This window comes from Haliaeetus albicilla, chromosome 15 (assembly GCF_947461875.1).
Source record: "Haliaeetus albicilla chromosome 15, bHalAlb1.1, whole genome shotgun sequence".
NCBI classification, from domain to species: domain Eukaryota; kingdom Metazoa; phylum Chordata; class Aves; order Accipitriformes; family Accipitridae; genus Haliaeetus; species Haliaeetus albicilla.
Genome location: NC_091497.1, coordinates 18132419 through 18143450, shown reverse-complemented (window position 1 = coordinate 18143450; position 11032 = coordinate 18132419).

The following is an 11032-nucleotide window of genomic DNA, read 5'->3' as shown; positions in this document are numbered from 1 at the left end:
GAGCACTTACAGGTCTGCAGTACCATAACGGACTATTTTTGATTTAACACGAGCAATGTGTTCTGCATTTGCAGTGTCTTCTATATACATTGCAATGCACTATTGGATGTGAGTAGCCTACAGTTTACGAGACAGACACAGAAAGATAGGAAATTCATTGGTGGAGATAACTTAGTGCTTATTGTCATTGCTTCCATGTCTTCTAAGCTTTCTTGAGTAATATTTGTTTTTATTAGTTTTAAGTATTTTATATGAAACAGTGGCTAAATTATACAAAGCCAACTCAAAGGCCAACAAAGACAGTTGGCCCAATTTAGATTTAAAACATAAAGGGTAGAAAGGGAAAACCCTTCCAGCTTTGAGAAGGTAGCTTTTTTTGTGCATGACTGCTAATACAGTGAGCAAACCACAACAGCGCTGAAAAAACTAGACTCTTAGTTTAAATACAGTGCAGGTTTTCATCTGTATTTCTTAGCATGTTCAGTTCTCCAGACCAGGTGTGAATCACTGTCTCAATGGTTTGGCCTAAATCTGTCAAGATGATCAGCTTGCTGGTGGAAATGCAAATTAGTTTTAGCAGCTGCCAGCAGTGACATCCGAACTGCAGGAGGGCACAAACTGTCTAGTCAGTATGAGAAGGTGTTTCCAGCAGCATATCTTGCTGTATTAAAATGAAATTTGCTTGTGTGATATAGTTCAAATACAAAAGGGGCCTTTCTCTTTTGTTTGATTTGTAGTGTTTGCCTACTGTATATGTCTGCTCTTTCATTGCTTTCATGTATTCACAGTTCAGCACCAGTAAAAGACTAAAACATTACAGACAAGTAATAAAACAAGAACGGCGGTTTGAGTATTTGATTTATTAATCTAAGTGGAGAGAAAAACTGGCAAGTAGAGCAACTGATGGAGAACAACCGTGTCGTACACACTGCTTGCTCCTGCTGGGCCCACTGCCTTCCCTACTCCTTCAGTGTCATTACAGGTGCACGGATGTTTCTCTGTCATCTGTTCTTCGCTGTTTCTGAAATACAAAAAATATTTCTTCCCAAAATATAATTTCTAAAGGTATGATTTATTTAAGCTAACTTTAGCCATCCAAAAGTTAGGTATCTCCTCCAAGCTAGTCATACAGGATTTCGCTATATTCAATGAAGAAGGATAAGTTTCTCTTTGGAGCAATTTTTCTCTTTTACGAAGACCTTTATTCAGATCACCTTTCGCATGGAGGTGTCCGTGTCTCTCCATTAAAGCAGAGGAGACCTAGGCAGCCAGATCAGACTTGCGGAGAGAGGAATCCTGTCCCCAGTCTAACAACATACACCTGTCATTTCCTAGGGCCTCTGGGACGGTTGCAAAGGCTGTTATCCGTGCTTTCAAGATTCCTGCCAGTGGAACATTAGCTTTTATATTAAGTGAATTAAAAGACTCTTTTGTTGTCAAAATTAAGGTACATTTCATCCAAATGCTGCTTGTGTTCCCAGTGACAGCTATGGAACATGGTTTTATACATTTAAAATAAGTAATTCAATGTCATTTGATATGTGCCCATGGGCAACTTTGGAAAGACTTAAATGGCACTGGGAGATAAACTTCCTCTGTCTTCTTTGTACATATACTCACATGTAATATTTAATACTGCTTGTATAGTAAACTTTTTATGTCTGAAGCACAACAATTGCTACATTACTCTAGACATATTAAAGAAAATATGATGGACTGTAGCTAATCAAGTAGTCACTGGAATTTGTGCAGAAATAAGGTACTGATAGGCAACAGGGGAGGCCCCCATCATACTAATTAAGTAGCATTAAGACATTTGTCCTCAGTTTTTTAATTTCATCCTGTGTTTGGTTTCAATGCTCTGCCAAATTATGTTTCTTATCCTTAAATGTCAATTTGTCATCACTTACTGCTGTTCCTCACCACTACACAAGTACACTCCTCCATGGTTGCTGCTCACAGATTGTTTACTCTGACTCCTGGAGTTATATGAACCACTTTTTTCCCCTGTGCATTCCTAAACAGATATAAATGGGACACATCTTATGTTGATGTGTAGTGGTTTTACAAAGTAATGGCTATGTACAAGAAGCAGTACTCCCTTAACAGGTAACAGAGAAGAAAATAAGGTTGTCTGTCTTTTGTCTGTATTACAAAAAAAGTTTTCTGAGAATTGAGTTTTCATTTTTACTGGAATTCAGTACACAATAATTATATATTATTTATTTCAGAATTTCTTAGGAGGGAGAGCCAGACAATAAAGAGGTCTAAATTTTGTACTGAAGTTAGTAATACTCCTAGGAAATTATGCAAGTTTTAATTTTCTGGTTTTTATAGAGAGAGTTTTTGAAAAGATTTTAAGATCTTACCTTGAAATTCAAGGCTTGACATTAGTCACACTAGCTACCTCAGCCTGACAGCATGGCCCTTGAGATTTGACTTGGCGTAATGCAAAACAATAGATTTTTCCAGCATGGTAGGAGAGAATGAGGGCTGAGTGATTTTTAGAGAAAAGACAGTGCTGGAATTTTAAATCTTCTCAAGAAGACTGACTATAGAAAATGGAAATTCTTGGCACTTAAGTTAAAGCAAATTCAAAAAACTTAATCTGAAAAAGGTGTCAAGATATAAAAGGAAGGTCCAACACCAGATTTCCTGGAGATTAACACAAGATGTTAATTATCAGATGAAAGAGTGATTTTTGCTATGATTTTTTTAACTATGATTTTTACTGTGAAAACCACATTTTTCCAGCTTCCTTACCTTGGTTTTCATAGTGCTTTTCCAAGAAGGTGAGGAAGCTTTTAGCTGCTTTCAGTATATAGAAACATACATGATTTCCCCATCCTTGTCAACCTCTCCTTTCTGATATAACACACCACAAAACCCATATTTAAGATGGGTTCTATTAAGAACGAGTTACTTACATGGCTGTATGAGTTCCTTGCTACATTTCTATTTTGAAATTCCCTCCCTATGGCTGATGTAATTTCTTGCTGTTTGGTGGGTTTGGAGTTTGTATTTTGAGTATGTTTTGACATTCATTCCCCAGAACTCTTCTGAAATACATGCTCTTCATTGTTAGACTTGAGGTTTGGAAAATGTGGTCTGCCCTGGCCCAAGACCAAGTTCCTTGGGGTGAGGTTATACGTGGAGAGTACCTGTCCCAGTCATCCTGTAAGGCCAAGGAAAACACGAAGGGCGAACAGCAGTACAAGAGCTTTTGTATGAGTAGGTAATCCATGGCTACTGACACATGGAAACACTGAAATGTAGCTGGAAACTGTAAGCTTGGTATTAAGAACAGTTAGCTCTCCAGGATGAGAGCCACAAGTAGGAGATTACATTGGTGCTTTCCTTGTTTTCCTTTCAAGGAGCTGATTCACTCGATGCACCTTCAAGACAAGGTACCTGTCTCTGGATCTGCACAAAGACTGGGATGAACTTTACTTACCTAGCACCACTTTAGGATTTTTCAAATGGGAAAAGTTCATCTTTCAACTGCTGTTGAGTCACCACCACCCCTACACAAATCATCTGCAGCGGGATTCTTCTGCTCAGTTTTGATACCTGAGCTACCAGCTATTCTTTCTCTATACTCAGGAGAGAAAAGCAGGCACTTCTGTGATATTGTTCATCTCATCTAAAGGTTGACATGTAGGAAGCAATTCAATTGTCTAAACATAGTTGCCTGTTGCCGTAGGGTGTCTTGAGCCATCCACATGAGACTGGTAGATAAAGTACAGGACTTGTGGGAGGCCTGCGCTCTTCCCTAATGGAAAGCACAAGGCCTAGCACCATGTCTTGTTGTATTTAAACTATTGAATGGAATACTAAATTCTCAACTTTTCACCACTTAAGCCATTTAGGAGTGGCATTTAGTACCAGACTGTAGATGCCCGAATGTAATGCTTGCAAATAAACTGCATGTCCAAGCTCCCATTATAATCAAAGCACATTTAATTACTACTGTTGGTGGTGTCTGGAGAGCTAGGATGTAATTTAACAGAACTTTTTCAGAAAACAAGATTGATGATTATAATAGTTTTTGACCTGACCTGTGGAAGCCAAATACTTCTATTAGCAGGCATATGGAGGAGTGTTTCAGTGATTAGTCTCATTTGAGAGCAGTGGAATTATTTATTAAGAAGACTTTTCCAACCTGCGTACAGATGCCAGATCTGGGCTTTGCATTAAAGTAATTGATCTAGCACCAGTTAGATGAAGTTGAATATGTTAATACTAAACAATAGTGACTTTGGGTTTATTTAGCTCATAAACCCTTTTTTCATGCTCACTTTATTTTCATTTGTTTGAATTTTAAGTGGTAGGTTTTAATCAGTACATGTTTATATATTTTAGGATGTTTATATTAAGCTATGCAGTGCCTCAAGCAGCCCTGCAGGACAGAGGTACTCCGTACATCGGTTTGTTTTTACTGCTAGTCAGATGATATTCTGTGACATGACAGTACACCTCGTACTTGCCAAAATGTTGTAGAAAGGTAATGCCTGAAGGCGTGATAAAAATATTATTTAAAAAATCTCTGGATCATGTTTGTAAGAGACTTTTGCATGAGGAAAAATATTTTTCTGTCACAGAGGGCAATTAATAACATCTGTAAGAAGTATGACCAACACAGTAGAGGGTTTCGGTTTTTTTTTTTAAATGGCTATGTTCCCCTGTCCAAAAGAAAATTCCACAGGATACAAACTTAAAGCTGACCATTCATGTAACATAATACCTCTAGCAGCTTTTGGTCCAGAAATGTGCTCTGTCACAGGCTAGAAGTCCTTTGGATGCTCTATAGTGCCTGGAGCATTTTTTAAATCCGCATTAAACAAAAAGAGCGCAAGTATAGTACAGACTTTGAGGTGACAACTCAGTCACTTCCTCACTTTGGCAGAAGACTTACTCTCAAAAAGGGATTATCTGGATAAACAAACCATCCATCAAAAGGCAACCTGGAAAGACAAATGCAATGGGATCTTTCCAAGCCACCTCTGGGCAGGGTGGCTGACAGTCTTGAGATCCCTAATCATAAGACCCTTCCAAAGAGCTGTCAGCACCGTCCCTGCTAACAGCTAGACTCCGGAACTTTTGTGTCGGAGTCAGCTTCCACAGAACTACTTGCAGGACACTCCCTGGGACTTTGCTGTATGCCATGTGAACGGTGCAGCACACCGCACACAGACAAGCAAACTATGGTGCAAGGCTGTGGTTTGACAGCCGTAGTTAAAAGCCATGTACTAGGATGTCTGTACAGATAATAGCTTGGAAAAACCAAAGCTTTCTGAGGAACAATCCAAAACAGCTAGCAGAGCTGCCTCCTCTATTCTGTCCTAGTTTGAGTGACTTTGTCCTGCTTTCTTGAGCTGCATTACTGCACCTCTTTGCAACAGTCATTGATGTCTGAAAGTGGTATGAGCTCAGAATCAACCTTTCCATATTGCTTGGACAGACCGGTCTCTCTTACATTTGGTACACTCCAGACTTTGTTGCTGGATTTGCTCTGGTTTCTGGTTAACACCTCAGGTGCAGCACTTCGCTGTGCTGCCTCTGCTGTCTTTGCTCTTCTGTCCTGCAGCACAAAATGAAACTATTATGACTCAAACCCTTCCCACCCCCCCGGGACATGGTAAGACCTACTACCAAGCTGCTCCTGAGCCTCCTCTAAAAGGGTGCAGGCACTCACTAGTTGTATGTTGGTGCCATCTCACTTCCACAGTAGGTGTTGAGAGGTGAGGGTAGGGCTCAGTCCTCACTGCTGAAGAGAAGAGGGCTGGGGAAGGAGCTCAGGCACTATACCCAACATAATCTACATCGATTAATTCCTAGCTCATTCCCTGGCTTTGTTTTAGACTGCTTCAACCAGCCGTGTCCAAGACAAATCTCCAGGAGTTTAGTCCTAAGCCAGTTTGAGGTAAGCAAGCTGGTGCCACGTGGCATTCAGGCCAGCCAAAGTGGCACGCTTTGTTGAGCAGTTTAAATGTAACCTCAGGGTCTGTGGTAACAGAGTGACATCCTTTTTGATCAGTGACACACTTCCCAACATGAACCCCTTAAAGGTAAGATTTCACACACCACATCTTATTTTCCCAGATAAAACTTAATAACAGTAATCTTTTTGTCAGGCCTTATTGGCAGCAACAAAAGACTTCTAGCAGTCTCTTCACTAAAACAGATTTGAATATTCACCTAGAAACTTGCGAAAATAAACCTAGTTTGTCTGGACAAATACTTTTGCAGATGTATGTGATGAATCAAACAAATGAATAGATTAATTAAACAGTGTTTTGCAGAAAGGAGGGAAGGAGGAAGGGAGGGGTGGGAAGCAAAGAAGCAGAAACAATGCACAGCTCCTTCCCTGAAGTACACAGCTACTAGTTTGAGTCCTTCTCTATCTAGCAAGAGATTTAGAGATCTGGTAACTTGCTTCTTACTTTTGAGTATATGTCAGTCACTGTTGGACCACCCAGGTGTGAAGTCCGGAGGTCTACTATACTTCCCAGTTTAGGATGAAGGATTAGGAGGCCTTTTACTAGAGTTGCAGTTACATAGTATTTTTGTTTGTATGCCTTGTTAGATAAATATACAACACGAAATGAACATAAAATATATTTAAGCCTGTTTATTGGTTCATTCCTCTAGCTTCCTCTCTTTCCCCTCTATGCCAGCAAGGGGGCATAATCTAAGAGAGCTTCCATGCACGCAGAGCTGTTTTAGAGAGGCTGATCTTCTTTGCTCAGCCTCCTGACCAAAACACTTAAAATATCAATCCTTAAGCAACGTGTATGGGGCTTACTTCCAAATATTTGTAATCAACCTACTGTGTAAACTGCCTATCATGTGCTGAGGTTAATAACTGGTTTTGACTAGTCTCTAACTAGTCTCTAGACCTTTCACTGGCAGGTCTCTCTCAAAACGTCAAAACTGCTGTTAATAAGAAATTGTAAGTGGTTGTTTTTTATAGTATTAAGGACCTGGGATTTAGCTGTCTTATCTGTTGTAACAACTGCCTAGTCATTACTATCTCAAATAAAAAAGATGTCAAACTGAATGACTCTTACGTCCTCTCCTGAAACTGGAGATACCTGCATTTGTCTATTGGTGCCAAGCTCATAAGCATGTCAGAGACCATCTGAGGTTTACAGGGCTGGGTCTAGCCACAGTATAAGTAGGAAAAGGTGGGAAGTTAGGGAAATTTGGTCAATTGTCATATGATTAGAGTGCATGACGTGAGACACTTTTAATTGGACCTTGTGCTTCCTCGATCTCCTTTGTTTTCTGATCATTGATTTCCATCAAGTGCATATATGGTGCTTCAAGTCAAGGGATTGTTGAGAACTCCATGACCATCAGATCATATTGCATATAGCTGTATTTATACTTCCATAAAACTCTGACATCAACTTCTATCATCAGTAAAAGCATTATAATTCTCCCTGTCTAAAAAAAAAAAAAACCCAAACCCAAAAAACCTACAGGTGGCAACCTATATTTATTTGTTATATCCTGTAATTTAATTGTAGTAAACTTCTTCAAAGTCACTGTTGGATTATGACTAAGGCTGCACTAGCAGTAACTTGTCTATACCCAATCTTCTCAAAATACTGCTCCTTAGTAAACTTAGTCCAGAAAAAAAGTACATTTATTTTCTTGGCCAATCTAAACAAATCTAAGCCTGTGTTGCTCCAGGGGAACAATTTTTCCTGTGCCACCAGTAAGGGCTCTTTTGCTTGATTTGGCTTGTTCTTCTGGCATATACAACACATCTTGAAAGTTTCTTCAATATCTCTGTTCAGCTGAGCCAATATAAAGCATTTCTGTTCTCAGGTTTTTCAATCCTTAAATGACCTGTATGGTCTTTTTTATAAAAGCAAGAGTGCAAGAATGACCTTTTTTGTTTCCTTAAACCAAAATTGCATCTGGGTCTAAAAGTCCCTCTTGAACTGGCTGGTGGGGCCACCCTCTGCTAATTGCTTTTGTTATTTTTTAAAAGACTTATCCTTAGCTAGTACTCAACCTTTTTGTTCGTATTCTGCATAGGCAATTGATGCTTAAAGAGCCTTGCAAAGCTGTATAACTTTTCAAACCAAAAAGTATGGACTAGGAATCACTGGGGCTATGTCTAGATAACCAGGGCTAGAAGTGCATCTAGGACTGAGGTGATGAAGATAACACAGCTTTCCCAGTTTACATTGAAATGAAAGCTAGGAACAAGGGCAGAGCAGAAGTTACTGTGCTTAAACACATTGTGATGTGGACATCTGGGAGTACATCACTGCCCATCCAGATGGCAAATTGGACAGAGCTTAGATGTCTGCCTTCCTTTGCCATACAGGTCTTAAAACCTACAAAATAAGCAGAAGACCTGAGTGAGCCAATGAGTAAAGTTCCACCACTGCAGAAACTGTGGAAGCTGAAAGCATTAAAACAATGATGACTTTAAAAGCTTATTTCTGCTCTCTTAACTCTGTATACCCTGTTGTCCATACAGATTTGCCATTTGCTCTCACAGATTTACTCTTATCCTTTTGGTTTTCCACCTACCTAATTCCTCTCAGAACTCCATTGAAAAGATTTAAGCAATAAATAAAGCCAATAATAACAATGCTAACAGAGCTAATATTTGCTACTACCACATTGTTTGCTGTGCTCGTATGTTCTTCCTTTCCTCTACCCTGTGTCTGTCTTGTGTATGTATTTTCTGAGTTCTGTGGTCCTGAGACTTTCTCTGATTGTATATTTATACAATTGAGGTAAATTCCATAATTCTTAAAGGTTCTATGGCACAGTGCGAGCTATTACATCTTCAAAGTATATGCATACCATATATATGCATATCAACATCAAACTTTTAGGAAGAAAGAACAGAGTTAGAGACTGTGATGACAAGGGGGAAGTAGCACTTTGCTATGTGTTGGACACCAGAAAGTTGTTTCTTTGATATGGGTTCTTGTGTTTGGTTATGCATGGTTACACTTAAGGCTATCACTAACACATCTCCTATTTGAATACAGCTGCAAATATACTTTGATCTTGAAAGACAGACTACAGAACATGATTTCATGTTTAAATCTACAGATTTCTGCATCCTCTTTTGAAAATTAGTCCAAGATGTAGACTGCCATTAAAAGATTGTAGTCTCATGCTGCATATATTGTCACAGTGTGTCTTGTACAGTGAACAAGTTACTGCAAAGAAGAGTCCTGTACATAAAAAGTAATTTGAAAGTTAGTCCATGCTGTCTGTTATATACATTCTATTTATCACATAAGTAATGAAGACAGAGAGAAAGAATTTATGTTCAGCCTCAAAGAAATTTCAAGCTCTACATTGTACTATCACAGTCACTAGCAATGATTTAATTTGGACTCCACATTGGTCTTTTAAGTTAGATTATTCTTTTTCTCTTACAGTTGAGTGTGATGATATTCTAGCATAGATACATGTTAGAATACTGAATTGAAGAGTAATTTAAGTTGGAAGAGACCTCTTGATGCCCTTTGATACAACTCTCTGCTTGAAGCAGAGTCAGCTTAGATCAGATTGCTCAGGATCTTGTCCAGTTGAGTTTTAAATAGCTCCAGTTCTCTATATGACAGAGACAGGCACTTAACCTCTTATTTGGGCTTGCTACATAATTTGTCCATTGCTGTGGCTGCTGATGTTGTTAGTGGCAGTGTTATGCCTTTGACTGGGAAGAATATTTCAGGTTTGTTCATACTGCATGTGTTGGAGCTAAGGTGTCTAGCACAGGATGAGCAGACCCTGGCAAGACAGGCCTCTCTCGTCTCAGATGCTATCAGACAAGGCTGTTTTGACTGGGATGTTACCCTTTATCTTGCTTTGTCAAGGAGGCAGCCACAGTCTTTGCTGTTGAACAACAGTTTTTGATGAGGGGGGCACTCTCTGGTGGCAGCATTATATTTTAGACTTGGGATGCTCAAAGTACCTCCAAAACTTTAAGATAGGTATGGGAACATACAAAGTAAGTTCTTTGTGGGAAGCTCATTCCTGCCCTGCAGCAGCAATATACCATCATCAGTGCCCTTCTGCTGTGGACAAGAAGTGGCCCTAGGGGGCTGTCCACCCCAAGCCAGTTTGGAGAGAGAAAAGTTCCAAGCCAGGTAACTCAGAGGAAAGGCAAGCAAGAGCCTTCTGCCAGGTGTCCATGTCCATGCATCACTGTGCTCTTGGCCTCTCTGAAGTAGTAAGTGCATCTTTCCACTGTGCATGTAAGACACTAAAGGGACACTTCCCTCATATTTCCCAGTGCTAGGACCTACAGCTGTGTAAATTGGTAGAGGCATCACTCCCTGATCCTGCAGAGCATTGTTGATCAGTGAGGGGATTCACGAATGCCATGACCATGTGCCTGTCCACTTCTTCCTGGGCGCCTCACCACCAGGTTTACCACCATCTGGAGGCTACTTCTGTGTGATGTTGCACAGCTGGGCCCTGGGGTGTTTGGAGATGCTGAGACACAGACCTGTCTCTTGGACTCTGGCACCTCTGTATAGGGCTTGGCCTGAGCACATGGGATCAGGGACATATTGGATAGTTAGTTGTCCATCCAAATTGTTCTGCATATTTTGGAGATACTGAAACTTCCCTCAAATTCCAGCTTCTTTTTTTGGCCTCAGATGATGTTTTCTGAATTTGGACTGGTGCAACCATGAGTGTTGATCTCCTCTTGACCCCAGTTGGCACCTCTTTAAATGCTGTTTAGCACCATTCTATTCAGCAATGGACACAAAGGAGACAGCTGCCTCACAATCTAGCACAGGAATGTTTTGTAGCATGTTGTCAAGGCTAAGGCATGTTGTTTTGGTCTATAGTATGAGAGTCAGGAAGAGCACACAAGGCCATGAAGCCTGCAGGCTGAAGAAGCCAGATCTGCCAGGATTTATTTTTATATTTTATATAGGAACAAAACCCTGGCATGCACTGTTTTCCAGTTCATGCTTGCAATTTTTTTTTCACAAGGGAGCTGTTTAGGCTCCTGGCCTTCCAACACCACCCCACA